The sequence below is a fragment of the Phyllobates terribilis genome, unplaced genomic scaffold (assembly GCF_046119375.1).
Source record: "Phyllobates terribilis strain yellow unplaced genomic scaffold, ASM4611937v1 Scaffold_9__5_contigs__length_417890890, whole genome shotgun sequence".
Lineage (NCBI taxonomy): Eukaryota > Metazoa > Chordata > Amphibia > Anura > Dendrobatidae > Phyllobates > Phyllobates terribilis.
In genome coordinates, this window is record NW_027362769.1 from 277561176 (window position 1) to 277573416 (window position 12241).

Below are 12241 nucleotides of genomic sequence, written 5' to 3' on the forward strand. Positions count from 1 at the left end.
CAGCAGATAAGGGAAAACCTGGGGAACGTGTCCTCAGACCAGCTGAACCTGGAGTCTGAACAGCAGAAAATATACCAGGTTATGAGGAACTGGCAGCGAGACGTGGAGGATAAGGCGGGTGCAGAGCAAGTGCGCCAAGTGGTAGAGACCACTCTGCAAGACACCCGTGAGGAGAATGATGGTCTCCGGGGAAAGACCCTAGATCTGGAAGCTCAGGTGAAGGAGCTACAGATGTCCTGTGATACTCTCCAGAAGGCGGAGACGTCCCTTAAGGAAACAGTCAGCAAGATGGAAGCTGAGCGAGAGAGGATGGAGGAGTCCATCGGAAAAGCCACAGACCAGGGCCAGGAGTTGACCGCTGGTGATGGGAGGTATGAAGCAGATACCTCCTCGAGTGATGTGGGCTCGGAGGGTTCGGTGGATGTCGGAGCCGAGTTCAAGCAGCTCAAGGAGTTGCTACAAACCCAGTGGACGCAAGAGAAGCGTGAGAGACTGGCTGTTGAGAGCCGAGTGGGCGAATTGGAGACGGAGAGGTCTGAGAGAACTCTGCTGCTGAAAGAGCAGTTGAAGCAGGAAGAGCTTCAGAGACGGGCCGCTGAGAGACGAGTGGCGGAGCTAGAGGAAGAAGTTTCCGGGCTCAAAAGTCGCCTGACAAGGTATCACTCGGTGAACGAGGCCTTATTGGAGAAGGAAAAGGGCGAACACGTTGCACTCACTCCCTTATACCATGAGAAGGTGGACCTGAGGAGAGCTAAGAGAGTGTTAACCACAGATAAATATGAGATGGAAGTGGTCAAGATGAAAATTCGTGAATTTGTAGCTGTGAGTCAGCTCAGGAGAAGCATACAGGGTGAAGAAACTGGAGGTCAGTTGTCCCTGAAACCTGAGCTGGTTGATCATCAGGAAACCTCTGGTGAGACCGAAACGTCTCGGTACAAGTGCCTCGTAGATGTACCTGAGGATTTGAGGGAAGAATGCACCCGTGAGTCCGTGCATGAGGAGTTTAAGAAGGCCGTGGGAGCCTGTAAGGTGTACTTGATCTCTGAAGCTAAACAGCTGGTGGTCCTGTCCACGACCGAAGTCACCGTTAAGAGGGTGGCTATCCTAAGTGACATGCACTGGCGATGTATTTGCACAAAGCGATTTCTCCGGTTGAAGACGGAACAAGCCGTTAGACAACTGGAGTTGATGAGGAAAGCTCACAGTCTACGTGAAGAGGTCATCCGGGTGCCTCATGTTCTGGTGAGGAAGCTCGTTGGGAGAAATGGTCGAGCCATGCAGATGATGGTCAAGAAGTCTGGGGTGGTGAAAGTAAGCAGTCCACGTGATCGTCAGGACTGGATACCAGACGAAGACGGCATGGTGTCATTCTCCGTTGTAGGAACAGAAGAAAGCCTGGAATATATGCGCATGCTGTTGGAGTACCGAGTGACCTACCTGCGAGAGGTAGAACAGTTGAATCTCGCTAGACTGCGAGTGGATAGACAGCATCATCTGAGTAGCAGAAGGTGGCAGCCGTCTAGAAATTGAGACCAGACAGAGAAAGGGTCCCTTAAATAACAGAATAGCTATATCTGGAGTTAGGGACTTTTCAAGATGTCCTGAGAGTAGTGGGCGTGGGTTTAGAGGTAGTGAGACCTCCAGTAACTCAGGTTTGAGAAGCCCATACAAACGACCCAATAGAGGACGGGACATTACGGAGTCGAACCGGACCTTAGATACCAGGGCATGTGAGTCACACCGCTGTATGACTGACCGCTGGGAGCTGGGGAGACCTGACAAGGTTACGACTGACCGCTGGGAGCTGGGGAGGTTTGACAAGATTATGACTGACCGCTGGGAGCGGGGGAGACCTGACAAGGTTACGACCCGGAAAGGGGACCTGACTAAGTCAGTGACAGTGACAAATGATAGGTCCCTAATGAATGGGCTAATGTCGTTGACTAAGGTTCCAGGGGCTGAGTAGCACAATTGTAAAGTACATGGTCTCTATGTGAGCTGGGGGTTATAATGTTATTGTGTATATTATGTGTTCAACCCCACAAGTTTGAACAGAGGGGGGGATATGTAATGCAGCAGCTTGCTAGCATTACTGTAAATGGTCCAGGATGTGTTTTACATGACCATGTACCTTCCCCTTTAACTGACTGGTCACATGACCATGCCATCATACAGGTCCTTATGCACACAGTTAAGGTCCTGTCAGTATGTGTGTGCACAGGATGCATATATAAACCCTGCTTAATTTGAGACAGGTGTGTTCGGTGTGAGGCTTGAGGCCTGTGCTCCGTGTGTGTGGGACACCGTTTGTGAGAGGCCTAGTGAGGCCGAGTGAAGCCTGGCAGCCTGAAAGGCAAAGACTGGATCCTGTGCGGATGCTAGTGGCCTTGGAAGGCAGCGGCTTTGGAGTGAAGCCTGGTACCTGAAAGGTCGAGCCTGGATCCTGTGTGGATGCTAGTGGCCTTGGAAGGCAGAGGCTTGAGTAAGAGTCCTGAAAGGCAGAGCCTGGATCCTGTGTGGATGTCAGTGGCCTTTGAGGGAACGACAGCTGGAGACCCCTACCTGAGAAGCCACAAAGCCACAGTGGTGGCGGATTAAATCGACTGCAGCAACTAAACTGGTTAAAGGTAATACACTTTGTTACGTGGACTGTGTTATGGTCATTGATAACTTATTACCTTGCCGTAGGCTGTAACCTGGAGTGGGCCTGTGTGCCACTTGTCTCATGAATATTGTAGATATGTGTGTCGGCGTGCCACGGAGTTGGACCCGGTGAACTGTGGCTTATGATGTAATAAACTGCAACATTGTGAGAAAAACGTAAAGACATTGCACGTGTGCATTGATTGACGCAGCAAAGCGAGTAACCCCCAGTATGATGACTAGCGCTGCCTTATAACATGTGGAATTATGTACTTAACAAAAAAGTGTGAAACAACTGAAAATATGTCTTATATTCTAGGTTCTTCAAAGTAGCAACCTTTTGCTGTGATGACTGCTTTGCACACTCTTGGCATTCTCTTGATGAGCTTCAAGAGGTAGTCACCAGAAATGGTCTTCCAACAATCTTGAAGGAGTTCCCAGAGATGCTTAGCACTTGTTGGCCCTTTTGCCTTCACTCTGCGGTCCAGCTCACCCCAAACCATCTCGATTGGGTTCAGGTCTAGTGACTGTGGAGGCCAGGTCATCTGGCGTAGCACCCCATCACTCTACTCCTTGGTCAAATAGCCCTTACACAGCCTGGAGGTGTGTTTGGGGTCATTGTCCTGTTGAAAAATAAATGATGGTCCAACTAAACGCAAACCGGATGGAATTGCTTGCCCCTGCAAGATGCTGTGGTAGCCATGCTGGTTCAGTATGCCTTCAATTTTGAATAAATCCCCAACATTTTCACCGGCAAAGCACCCACACACCATCACACCTCCTCCTCCATGCTTCACGGTGGGAACCAGGCATGTAGAGTCCATCCATTCACCTTTTCTGCGTCGCACACACAGACACGGTGATTGGAACCAAAGATCTCAAATTTGGACTGATGAGACCAAGGCACAGATTTTCACTGGTCTAATGTCCATTCCTTGTGTTCTTTAGCCCAAACAAGTCTCTTCTGCTTGTTGCCTGTCCTTAGCAGTGGTTTACTAGCAGCTATTTTACCATGAATGCCTGCTGCACAAAGTCTCCTCTTAACAGTTGTTGAAGAGATGTGTCTGTTGCTAGAACTCTGTGTGGCATTGACCTGGTGTCTAATCTGAGCTGCTGTTAACCTGCGATTTCTGAGGCTGGTGACTTGAATAAACTTACCCTCAGAAGCAGAGGTGACTCTTGGTCTTCCTTTCCTGGGGCGGTCCTCATGTGAGCCAGTTTCTTTGTAGTTCTTGATGGTTTTTGCAACTGCACTTGGGGACACATTCAAAGTTTGCCCAATTTTTCGGACTGACTGACCTTCATTTCTTAATGTAATGATGGCAACTCGTTTTTCTTTACTTAACTGCTTTTTTCTTGCCATAATATAAAATCTAACAGTCTATTCAATAGGACTATCAGCTGTGTATCCACCTGATTTCTGCACAACACAAATGATGGTCCCAACCCCATTTATAAGGCAAGAAATCCCACTTATTAAACCTGACAGGGCACACCTGTGAATTGAAAACCATTTCCGGTGACTACCTCTTGAAGCCCATCAAGAGAATGCCAAGAGTGTGCAAAGCAGTCATCAAAGCAAAAGATAGCTACTTTGAAGAACCTAGAATATAAGACATATTTTCAGTTGTTCCACACTTTTTTGTTAAGTATATAATTCCACATGTGTTAATTCATAGTTTTGATGCCTTCAGTGTGAATGTACAATTTTCAAAGTCATGAAAATACAGAAAAATCTTTAAATGAGGTGTGTCCAAACTTTTGGTCTGTATTGTATGTGCGTGTGTATGTATGTGTGTGTGTATATATATATATATATATATATATATATATATATATATATATATATATATATATATATATATAAACTTTTTGATCACTTTTTCTTCAAATATTTTGGGTCAGTATGATGAAAAAGTAACATTTTTTTCGCATTATGGACTAAATAACGTGACACTTTTTTAGTTTGCGTCGTTCTGGACGTGTCGATACCAATTTTGTCTACGTTTTTTGCTTATATTTTGTCACGAACGCTGCGTTATTAGTGGTGAGACAGCTTTTGTGATTTTTGTGCGTCTTGAGTGCATTTTTTTTACTTTTTCATATTTTATTTAACTTCTTTCTATTTTTCACTTAGTCTCGCAGTGGGACATGAATATTTTTTACTTTGATCACACACACAATCACATATAAAAACACACTTATGTACACGCTCACATACACACACTCATATGCATACACAATGATATACACACACTAACATACACACGCACACTGATACACACACTGACGCACACACTGATATATATACATACATACACACACACACCCATACAGGGCTAGCTCCAGGTTTTTGTGGGCCCTGGGCGAAAGAGTCTCAGTGGGCCCATTTAACATATACCATGATTCATGATGCAAAGATACCACAGAGAAATTCTACAATAGCTCAGAAACCGGCGAATCCTCGAAGCGCACAGTGCAGACCGGACAGTATAGTCCTCCATACAGTATAATGGGCCCCATATATTGCTCCATACAGAATACTGGACCCCATATAATGTTCCATGTAGGCTGTGCCCCTACATAATGCCCCATCCAGGCTGTGCCCCCCACATAATGCCTCGTGCAGGCTGTGGCCCCCACATAAATGCCTCGTTGCAAGCTGTGGCCCCCACATAAATGCCTCGTGCAGGCTGTGGCCCCCACATAAATGCCTCGTGCAGGCTGTGGCCCCCACATAAATGCCTCGTGCAGGCTGTGGCCCCCACATAAATGCCTCGTGCAGGCTGTGGCCCCCACATAAATGCCTCGTGAAGGCTGTGGCCCCCACATAAATGCCTCGTGCAGGCTGTGGCCCCCACATAAATGCCTCGTGCAGGCTGTGGCCCCCACATAAATGCCTCGTGCAGGCTGTGGCCCCCACATAAATGCCTCGTGCAGGCTGTGGCCCCCACATAAATGCACGAGGCTGTTTCCACTCCCACATAATGCCCGTGCAGGCTGTCTCCCCCCCCCCCCCCCCCCCTGCACACACATTGCACTATGGAGGATGTCTCCACCCACCACATAATGCCCCATGCAGGATGCCCCCCCCCTCATAATGCCCCATGCAGGCTATTTCCCCCCCGCAAATAATTCCCCATGCAGGCTTTTTCCACCCCCACATAATGCCCCATGCAGGCTGTCTCCCCCCCCCCCCCACACACACATAATGCCCCATGCAGGATGTCCCGTCCCCCCTCATAATGCCCCATGCAGGCTGTCCCCCCCCCCCCCCCTCATAATGCCCCATGCTGACTGTCCCCCCCCCCCCCCCCACACATAATACCCCGTGCAGGCTGTTTCCAACCCCACATAATGCCCTGTGCAGGCTGTCTCCCCCCCCCCACACACACATATAATGCCCCATGCAGGATGTCCCCCCCCCCCCACATAATACCCCATGCAGGCTGTCGTCCCCCCACTTCATAATGCCCCATGCAGGCTGTCACCCCCCCCCCCTCATATTGCCCCATGCAGGCTGTTGTCCCCCCCCTTCCCCTCATAATGTCCCATGCAGGCTTTTTTCCCCCACACACACAATGCCCCATGCAGGATGTCCCCCCATATAGTGCCTTCTGCAGGATGTCCCCCCACCACCAATCTGCATGGTGCATTATATGGGTGGGGGGGGGGGGACATCCTGGAGAAGGCACTATATGGGGGGGGACATCCTGCATGGAGCATTATGTGTGGGGGGGGGAAATACACAGGCGCCGGCGATTGACAGTGACTCTTCGGCGCCTGCGCATTACAACACTGCCGAGAATAACGGGGCCAGGAGGAAAAGAAGCGCTCTTGATGCTCTGCGCATGCGCAGGAAGTCCGTTAGACGTGTTCACGTCACAGGGCCCTGTGACGTGCATGGGACATGGAAATATGCATAATAAGATGATAGGCGGGTATTTCTGGGCTTACGAAACACATAGGCGGACCTCTGCTATGGGCTATACAGGTATGTATAGATTTACTTCTCTATAACCTGTATTCCCATATTAGAGGTCTCAAATCTCCCAAGGGGTGACAGATTCCCTTAAGGAAAAATTGCTGGCGGTACTGAAAAAAAATGTTCCCAACATTGGAAAAACCGTTGGAACAAGTAAATATCATCTAATGGACAGTATTTTGAAGGGGATTAATATTTTCTAGATGTTAGCTTGAATAAAAAAAAATTAAGTTATTCTCGTTATTATTGTGTGAAAGTGGCAAAGCATAAAAAAAATTATAGAAATCTGGTATCTCTATAATTGTACTGATTCGAAGAATAATACTGCCTTATCACTTTTACCACATGGTGAACGGCATAAAAATTAAAAACAATAATATATAAATGAGTAAAATAAATAAATAAATTCCTGAATTGCTGTTTTTTTTTCATTCTATCTCTCAAAAATCAGAATTTGCAGCGTTCAAAAAATGTTATGTGCCTGAAAATGGTACCAATAAAAACGTCAACTCTTCCTGCAAAAAAATAAGCTCTCACTTGGCTGGCAGAAATATAGAAAAATTATAGCTCTCAAAATATGGCGACGCAAAAACGTATTTTTGTTTAAAAAAACAAATCAAAACATTTGTTGAGCGATGGCAGCCAAAAATAAAAAAAAATCAATATGAATCTGTAATTGCACCGACCCGAAGAATGAAGTCGTCTAATCACTTATAGGATAGGAAAAGTAGTTTCCGACCACATATAAGATATTGGTGAACTCAGGAGAAATTGTGCAACAAATTGTATGGTCCATTTTCTCCTGTTAAGCTTGTGAAAATGAACAATTGGGGGCTAAAGCAACAGTTTTGTGGGAAAATGTTTCATTTTCAGGCTCAACGTTATGAAATTCTGTGTAGCACCTGTGAGTTCAAGATACTCACTACTGCACTCTAGATCAATTCTTTGAGGGATGTTGTTTCCAAAATGGGGTCACTTGTGGGGGGTTTCCACTGTTTAGGCACATGAGGGGCTCTGCAAACGCAATGTGGTGTAACTTATCTATTCCAGACAATTTTGCACTTCAAAAGTCAATTGGTGATCTTTCCCTTCAGAACCCTGCCGTGTACCCAAACAGTAGTTTTCCTCCACATATGGGGTATCTGCTTGCCCAGGGGAAATAACACAATAAATTGTACTGTTCAATTTCTCCTGTTATTCTTGTATAAATGCTAAATTTGGGGCTACATGAACATGTAATTTAAATGTTTATTTTTTCCTTCCAAATTGCTTTAATTCCTGTGAAGCTCCTGAAGGGTTAATAAACTTCTTGAATGTGTTTTTAGCACATTGACGGGTGCAGTTTTTAGAATGGTGTCACTTTTGGGTATTTCCTGTCACGTAGACCCCCCTTAGTCACTTCAGACATGATGTGGGCCCTAAAAAAAATAGTTTTGTCAATTTTGTTGGTAAAATGAGAAATTGCTGAAAAACTTTTAACCCTCATAATTTCCTAACAAAAAAAAGTTTCAAAAATAATTGAGATGTAAAGTAGACATGAGGTAAATGTTATTTATTAATGATTGTGTACAGCATGACTAACTGGTTTAAGGATATAAAAATTTAAAGTTTGAAAATTGCCAAATTTTAAAAATTATATTTCAAAATTCTGATAATTTTTGTGTTTTGTTAAATTATCGGCATAAATTTATTACTAACATAATGTACAGCATGTCACGAAAATGCAGTCTCAGAATTACTGGGACACGTTGAAGTGTTCCAGAGTTAGTACCACATAAAGTGACAGTGGTCAGAATTGTAAAATTTGGCCTGGTCAGGAAGATGAAACACTTGGGGCTCAAGGGGTTAATCTTACAGCCTAATTCCCTGAAATCCTCTTTAAAGTGAAGGTGCCACAATTTTAATTTTTGTCTTAATAATTGATTTATATAAGCAATTAGTTTTAATACACAATTAAATTCACTTACGTTTTTTTTTTTGCTCAAAAACTGGGGGCTGCCATTTGCATGTGCCTGTGTGACACTTGCACACCTCAAATACAGCATCCCCAGATCATAGGAGTCTGCGGTGGCAGTCCGACCGCATCTACTACACTATGGCTGCCTCCTGCTGTGACCTGGGAACGCCCCCTGGGCTGTCCAGATCACAGCTGTGTGAGATCTGTGCCATTTTTGTGAAGCCCACAGTGTATACTTCAGGCTACTCTTTCCCTCTGTCGCCACTTGGCATGAGCCGAGCAGTGTCAGGAGCTGCCAGGATGGGAGTGATGATGGGAGATGTGAGGAGAGGAGGTTCTGAATGAGGTGAGTATTTGCGGCGGGGTGCGGTGAACGCAGCCTGACATTAGTAGTACAGTACAAGGCTGCAGGTCACTTGTGTTTAGAGCAGACCAGAGCAATCCTCATGCTGCTGTGCTCTGAATACACTGACTCAGCTTGATGTCACTGTAAATTGACATAGCAGAGCCATGTATGTGGGGCACATTAGGAGCACTGTGTGCTGCCATTAAACTGTATGGAGCACTATGTGGGGCCATTATACAGTGTGTCCCTCATGTCTGGACACAGGCAAAAATACATATTTTCAAGAAATGAAATTAAAGGGAATGTGTCACCCCCCTGGGCGATATCAGACCTCTACTGTGGGCATACAGGTGATGCGCTTGCGCATGCCCTGGAAGTCAGGGAGCACAGTGCACGTCACAAGGCCCTGTGATGTGTAGGGGGGGGGGCAATGGTAACTAAGCACATAGGTAGGGATTTCGGGGAATAATAAACAGGCGGGGATTTCTTGGCGTGCGGGGGATGCCAAGCCTGTGCAAAACAGAGTTTATAAAAACAAATTTCTCTGCAATCAGACCTCTACTATGGGGCCATGCAGGTATGTATAGATTTACTTTTCTACAACCTGTATGCCCATAGTAGAGGTCTGATATCTTCCAGGGGGTGACAAATTCCCTTTTAACATTTTATTCAATTGGAATATTAAATGACTTCAAAATTATTCTCATTTGCGATGCAAAGGTTTATGTGCTTTGCAAATTTCTGTTACAGTTAATTAAATTTATAGTTAATAAGCATTCAGTGTCCAGACTTTAGCGACACACTGTTCTGTATGGCACACTATGTGGGGCCCATTGTACCATATGGAGTACCATATGGGGAATCTAAAGGGTTCAACATTTTCAGAAAATTAAAATATTGAAACTTAGAATGCCGTAATATATAAAAAAAATATGAGTGATTTTTTTTGTCTTTCTCATACTTAAATGTGTAATATTGGAGAGAAGTGATTGATGATAACTAGGATGGTCGGACCCGTGGATGTTCGAGTCCATCGGGTTCAGCTGAACTTTTATCAAAAAAAAAAAAGTTTTGAATGGGTCCTGGATCGAGTTCTGGTACCCGAACAAATGAATGGGGGGCCCAAACATCTGGCGGTTGCTATGCTGTTATCTATGTGACAGCGCTGTAAACATCTACTCTCATCGGTGGTAACCTTACTGATGTTATTGCTGGTCACAGCTTCAGGTTCCCACGCTGTCACACAGAGGAAAAGGTTACCGAGGGTCAGGCGTTTTCTCATGAGTACTACTCTAATCAGCGTATTCCTGCGCTCGCTGATAGCAATGAGAGCAGGCGACGCTGATTTGAGTATTCACCAGTTGGCACCTGTGCATAGTAAGAAAGATGTTTGTGTAATAAATAATTTGTGCTTTTGTAGCTTACTGTACATGTATTTAGCTAGTGAAAGAAAAAAATGGCTTAGGGTCCCCTTTTATTTTTAATACCCATCAGGAGGGAAAGCAGACAGCTGGGCAGGGGACAGGCATTTCCCAGGCTGTTAATTTCAGCTCAGTTATTTGTGTAGCTTTACTGGTTATTAAAAAGGGGGACTCTTTTTTTAAAACAAAACAAAACAAAAAAAAAAACCTAATAATATGGCGTTCCTCCTATTTGTAATAACCAGTAATGGCTAAACAGACAGCTGCAGGCTGAGATTCATGGGATGGGAAGGGGCCATGGATATTTGCCTCCTCCCAGATTAATAACACCAGCCTTCAGCTGCCCCAGAAATGGCGCATTCATTAGATGTGCTAAATCTGGTGCTTAACCTCGGCTCTTCCCTCTTGCCTTGGTGTGTTGGCAAGTGGAGTAATGTTTTTGGGGTTTGAAATAAGCTGTTTTATGTCCACTTACATTAAGCCCAGAGGTTCGTAATAAAGAGGCCTTTATCAGCTGCCCCTATTACTAACTCCGTAGTGAAAATAAATAGACGCACAGAAAAAAGTCATTTTATTGAACAAAACACTCCCCGACAACCCCCCCCTTTTTTATACATTTATTAAGACCAAGTAAAAAAAGAAAAAAAAATCAAAGTAATCCTCACCTGTCCGCTGCTAATCCATAATGCTTGTGTCCCACGACGAGCCCCAACTCTGCTACATCTGGATGCATTGCTGAGCGGTGACATATTGCGACCGCTGAGCCCAGCACCCAGGACACGCTGAGCTGACAGTGAGAACGCGGCTGCTTGCGTAGCTGTGTTCTCTTGCTCAGCTCATTGTGTCCTGGATGTCTGGCTGAGCCGTTACCTTACTTATGTCACTGATCAGCAGTGCATCCAGATGTAGCTGAGTTGGAGCTCGTTGTGGGACATCAGCATTATGAATCATCGGCGGAGTGGTGAGGATTACTTAAATTTTTTTTTTTATTCTTATAAATGAGTAAAATAAAAGATTTGTCGGAGTGTTTTGTTCACTTAAAGGACTTTTTGTGTGTGTCTTTAATCATTTTCATAACGGGGTTAGTAGTGGGGGTGTCTATAAGACTTCCCTCCATTACTAAGCCCTGGGCTTGGTGTTAGCAGACATAAAATAGCTGACATCGACCCCAAAATATTACCCCGCTTGCTAACGCACAAGGGCAAGCGGTAAGAGCCGGTCGAAGCACCCGAATTGGTATATCTAATGAATGCGCCATTTCTGGGGCGGCTGCAGGCTGCTATTTTTAGGCTGGGGAGGAGCAAAATATCCATTGGCCTTCCTAGCCTGAGAATACCAACCCCCAGCTGTCTGCTTTGCCTTGACTGGTTCTCAAAAATGGGGGGACCCCACTCCATTTTTTAAAATTATTTATTTATTTAAATAATTTAAGAAAACAAGCAAAAAAAAACGTGTGGGAGCGTCTCTGTTTTTGATAACCAGCCAAGATAAAGCAGACAGCTGTGGGCTGCAGCTGTTGGCTTTGCCTTTGCTTGTTCTCAAAAATAGAGGAGACAACACTTTTTTTTAATTGTTTTTTATATATATACAGTGATCCGGTCAATCACAGCTATGCCAATACTTCACATGGCTGTCATGGGAACGGAAGTGCCTACACAGGAAAAGCTTATTGATTGGCTGCGCTGAAGTCTTTCAACAAGCTTTGTTTGGCCTGCCAAACCCGAACAGTAACACGGACTTAATCCGGGAGAAGTCGGTGTTCGGGGTCTGTGCACGGACACTAGGTGTACGGTACCGTCCGCGAACTTAACCGTTCGGGTTCACTCATCACTAATGATAACATATTCCCTAGTTCTCTAGTTGTCAAACTTGTAAATGAAGATTCTTAA

At 45.1% G+C, this 12241-nt stretch overlaps 1 protein-coding gene across 4 annotated transcripts in view; it reads left to right on the forward strand.

Annotated features, from left to right (window-relative positions):
* TNRC18 (trinucleotide repeat containing 18) overlaps window positions 1-12241 on the forward strand; it is a 739821-nt gene that overhangs the window by 107825 nt on the left and 619755 nt on the right. The window lies entirely within an intron of this gene.